Source organism: Leptonychotes weddellii, chromosome 9, assembly GCF_054177405.1.
Source record: "Leptonychotes weddellii isolate Sample4059 chromosome 9, ASM5417740v2, whole genome shotgun sequence".
NCBI classification, from domain to species: domain Eukaryota; kingdom Metazoa; phylum Chordata; class Mammalia; order Carnivora; family Phocidae; genus Leptonychotes; species Leptonychotes weddellii.
Genome location: NC_138377.1, coordinates 47254838 through 47260551, shown reverse-complemented (window position 1 = coordinate 47260551; position 5714 = coordinate 47254838).

The following is a 5714-nucleotide window of genomic DNA, read 5'->3' as shown; positions in this document are numbered from 1 at the left end:
AAAAAAAAGATGAACTGGAGTGTTACTAACTCAAATGAACAGAACATTCTTTGCATATAAGTAGGAAGATTTGAGGGGAAAGAAGGAAATGTTCTCTGAAACAGGATGGAATATCCCCCTCCCCAGAGGGTAGTTAGGTGATTGTCTAGTAGCATGTTCTTTCTGCCCATTGCAGGGTGGAGAACAAGAAGGGTCAAGACAGAGGATTGGTGAGAATTGCAGCAGCCTACTAGTCAAGTGGTGATACACTTGACCTATTGTGGGGTGGCCTGCTTGATGGTCCTAGATCAGCTTTGCTCTGAAAGAGCTACAGAGTTTGAAATGTTAGATTTCATTTTATAGGGTATTATACATATAAGTTAAACATTTCATCTGGAAATGCAGTGTTCTCATTTAGGCTTCATGGCTTAAACCTCCTTTGCATAAAATTAAGGATGAGAAAGCAACTCCAGGAGAAGGAACAACATCTTAATTAAATGATTTTTAATTAGTGATTTAAATTAGTGATTCTTTAGAGATAGATGCTTAACAACCATTAATAATTATTTTAAAAGTTACAGTTATGCGTAGGAGAAAGCTAGTGGGCCTTGAGAGGGTAAAATCCAGGACATTGACTTAGTTGAAGAGCACAGATGGCTTTCTTAGCAAAGTGACACTTGAGCTAAACTCAAGTTGAAGAAGGAGTAGGAAGTAACGATGCATAGAATAGAGGCATTGAATAGAGTCCTTTGTCTGGCGAAGGACAAAGACCTCCAAATTAGAAAGAACATGGCATGTTTAAGAAACTGAGGAAATGTAATAGCTGGAAAGCAGAGAATGGAATGAGAGTGTCCAGAAAAGAGACTCATGAGAAGCGTCATCAGATGATGCTTAATAATTGAATATTCAACAAACTATAAATGTATATATATTTGATACAGGTTGATTTTTTAAAGAATTAAGCAGGATGACATTCTAAATGAAAAGTTGTACACTTTCGAGTATTTTTGCTGGAGAGAGAATTTCAAGGAAGAATATATTTATATGTGAAGTTAATAACAGGGTCAATACATAGTTAATTAGTTGTTTTTTATGAGTGAGTATATTTTAAATTCATGAAAGATCAATTATTCTATTTAGAAGTAAATGTAACACACACCTAAGTAATAAATGGAATATGTTAAATAATGAAATAGATTGATTTTAGTTACCACCATTATTTTTCCAAGCAGAGATACTTTTCTAATCATTCATTATGATTGAATTAATTTTGTTTTTTCATTCAGCACTTTCCTTCCTCTAGGTTGATTATATTCTGAAAGATTGTAATTTTTGAGTTTGAAAATAATTAGAAATGTTATTTAATACTTAATTGGTTGACTCCTTCTTTGAACTTCATGCTAGTTTGCCATTAGTTTTGACTGAAAGAAATGTGCTAGCTCTAGCTACTGGAGTAATGACAGAGAATGGGTTTATTTACTTGGAAATCAAGCAAACTTAAGAATAAAACTTGTGACTGAAACTTTTAACTCCTTGATGAAAAGTTAGCCAGTCTGGCTATATTGTAAATACATGCAATTACAAATGCATTTGTTTGCACACTTAATAGTATCAAATAAAAATTCCTGTACCAATCGGCCTTAACCAGTGACAATATGGTTACCTTTAAGTGGGTTTGATTCAGAATCTTTTTTTCAGTGATGACAGTGATGTGGTAAAATGTCCCATGCACCATTGTAGGAATCAAATGGAATATTTCCTATTTTTATACTTCCTGTAGTAGTTTATTATTCAGGTATATGTATGTTCCAACCTCTTCCGGGATGTCATCACACCTCAAACAGGAGTGGAGGTGCAGATGGACTTTGTATCAAACATTGATCAAAAACTGTGCTGGGTGCTAGGCACAGTTGGAAGCTTACCAAGACAGGCATGATATGTATGTTCATGGAACTTTGAGTCTAGATGGAGAGACCTACATTTCAAACTAGTTATTTAACATACAGTTGTGACAAGCTTATGAGAGCATATAATAAGGGAGCTAGCCTTGTTTTGAGTCGTCCTGAGGAGATGAGGGCGCCCAGGAAAACTTTCTTCTGAGTAAATGACATTTAAGCAGAAAGCTGAAAGTAATTACAAATGAAGTTTGGGCTGAGTGGAAGGAAGAGCCCTCAAGGAAAAGCCTTGAGGTGTATAGAATTCAAGAATATAAAAAAATTTATAATTTTTATTTTATTTATTTTATTTTAAAAGTATAGTGGACTTATAATATTATAGTAGTTTCAGGTGTACAACAGTGATTCAACAATGATACACATTACAAAACACCGCTTATAAGTGTAGTTACTGTTACTGTACAAAGTTATTATGAACTTATTAACTATATTCTCTATGTTGCACTTTTCATCCTTCTGACTTATTTATTTTATAACTGCAAGTTTGTACCTCTAAATCCCTTTCACCTATTTCACCTATCCCCTCCACCCCTCCTCTCTGGCAACTACTAGTTTGTTCTCTGTATTTATGAGTCTGTTTCTCTTTTGTTGTTGTTTGTTCATTTGGTTTGTTTTTTAGATTACACAAATAAGTGAAATTATATGATATTTGTCTTTGTCTCATTTATTTTACTTTGCATAATGCCATATAGGTCCATCCATGTTGTTGCAAATGGCAAGATTTCATTCTTTTTTATGGTTGGGTAATAGTCCAATGTGTTTATATACCACATCTTTTTTATCTATTCATCTGTTGATGGACACTTAGTTTGCTTCCATATCTTGGCTTATTGTAAATAATGCTGCAACAAACATGAGGGTACGTATATCTTTTTTAATTAGTGTTTTCATTTTCTTTGGGGATAATTATTGATAATAATTAATAATAATTACTAGCAGAGGCCAGTAAGTGAGAGACCCACCAAAAGTGAAATGTTACCCACTCTACTACTCTACCTGAAGAGATCCTTTCTGCTGTGTTAAATTTGTTAATACAATTTTTAAGATTTTAAGATGGGCCCTTCTTACTTAGAGATTGAGAAAAATAACTAAGAAATCATTGTTTTTTACTGCCTTTTCTTCTTTTTTTTGCCAAACATTGAAGATCATGAGAATTTGCTTGTTTCCAAAGAATTTTGAGCTGTTGCACAAGAGTGAAATGTAAAAAGCTTTCCAGGAAAAGATGAAAATAGAAGTAATCACACATATGGGAGTGGGGATTATCTACTTTAAAAAAAAAAAAAAAACTAAAGCCAGTGAAGACATCACAATATGTTAACCAGGATTTTAAAAGCATGCCACTTTTAGGTACAGATTCCAGTTAGCCCACAGACTTAAGTTTGACAGAAAAAAAATGGGCAGGTTAAATACTTTACTTCAATATTCAACGGAAGCCCTTTGTTGGCTAGCCATTTACTCAGGCGTCTGCTGAATCTTCATGTTGGCAGTCTCGCTGGGCTTTGGTCTTAGCCCAGCTTTGACTAATTGGTTAGTTAAACCATTTAGTTAGGGGTGCCTGGGTGGCTCAGTCGTTAAGCGTCTGCCTTCGGCTCAGGTCATGATCCCAGGGTCCTGGGATCGAGCCCCGCATCGGGCTCCCTGCTCCGCGGGAAGCCTGCTTCTCCCTCTCCTATTCCCCCTGCTTGTATTCCCTCTCTCTCTGTGTCTCTCTCTGTCAAATAAATAAATAAAATCTTTAAAAAAAAAAAAAATGGAGTACTAAGTCTAAAAAAAAAAAACAAAACCATTTAGTTACACGGTTAGTTAACCATTTAAATATCACCATCAAGTTAATGGAAGTGTGCTGACTGACATAAGCCTTCCTGAGGCAGGAAAAAGTTCAGGATGACTAAATATGAAATGACAGTGACGGCTTCCTCAAAAGTGGTGTTCGATCTCTTTGGTTGTGGAAGCAAGCAGCAGTTTGGATTGTTGATCACTTTGAACATAATGGCTATCCTAATTTCCACATCTGATGAAATTTTGTTTCTTGTGAGTAGTCTGCACACTCAAAGTTATGCCTCACCAGGGATAGGAAAGGAAGACAAATTCATTCTACTGACAAGCATCTAATGCAGCACTGTCCAGTAGAAATATAATGTGAACAACAAATAAAATTTAAAATTTTCTCGCAGCCGCATTACAAAAGTAAAAAGAAATCTGATAAACTAATTTTAATAGGATATTTTATTTAACCTAATATATCCAAAATATTATCATTTCAACATATAATCAATATAAAATTATTAGTGAGATACATTCTTTTTTTATACTAAGACTTCAAAATCCAACGTATATTTTACACTTACATCACATTTTAATTCTGAGTAGCCATTTATCAAGTGTTTAATAGCCACATGTACTGGTTTTCCCTATTGAGACAAGAATTTTATGATTGTTTCTTCTTGTGTATAACATTTTCACATGGCTAAAATTGCCCTTTATGTTTTGTTTTCTATGTATTATCTATCATTAGTTTTTTCTTGTCTATTGATAATTTTAGACACTCGTACACATCAAATAACCTATCAATTTCTTTTTTTCTCCCTGAAGAGCTCTGCCTCCCTGAAACCGCCCCCCCCACCCCCGTCTTTTGTCTTGCTGCTATAGTCTGAACTAGCTGTTCCCTAGGCTTTGGTGTATAGCTGAAATTCAGTGCTTCTCTTTGTCATTTTCTGTTCTGGATCTGCTATTTCTCGCATGCCACACTTGTCTTTTTCTTGGTTCACTCCATTGTTTTGTTGGCCCTTATCCTTTAGTAACTTCTTACCAAAAGATAATGTTTTTATTTGTATTTTAATTTGCACAAGTTATGAAGAAAAACTGGTGATTTTATGGGTTCAGTTCATGAGCTTTGTATGTGAAATGGCAGCAATCACTTGTTGAATACTTTCTCTCAGGAGGTTATAAGGTCAGTACAAGTCTATAATTTGTGTATTGTTTATTGCTCTAGCCTCATGGTAGAGGATAAACTGTGGGTTTTAGAAATTGTGGCAGAGGATAGGCTGTGGCCAAAACTCAAGTGAGAGTGTAAGACAGTAAGGTTGAAGGGAGGGTTCTGGACGGCGTTATAAAGGAGGTAGACCCTAAATGAGTTTGTGACCAATTGACCCACAGTCAAGTAAGGGAATGTGCACATGTATGTGTGCACTAAATGAATGTATACCTGTGTTTGTGCAACATGCACAGCCCTTCCCTATCCCTCTTTATATAAGAAGGATAAATATTGTAATCTACCTCAAGGGGAAGTGAGGAGGATTAAGTGAGATAGTATATGCAATGCACTTAGATGAGTGCCTGGCATGTAGTAAGCACAAAACAAACTTAGTTATCAAATTGAGTTACATCTTGAACCTGAAGTGCTTGGGGATGGACTGGCGGGAAAGGTACCTGCAAAAGATCGTAGAGTCCCTAGTAGCTGCTCAGGTGCGTGCTCAGGCACAGTGTGAGTCTGGTAGGTGAGTCTGTACCTCAGGTACAAGAGGTATCCCCTTGTAGCCTAGAGACATGAAAGAATCTTAACGGTGATTAGATGAGAGGATGGTTATGCTGCTAATGATTTTCCTGTGGAAAATGTAGTTAAGAGGCTCCTTAGAACATTTTAAGAAGTAAAAAAATAAAATTAGACCGTGCCTTGCTATCTTCACAGACTGACATTCAATGAATCAGGGAATGCACATCTTTGTTCAGGATTAACATATAAAGGAGACTTATCCCCCATCCTTATTTTTGGTCTTACTT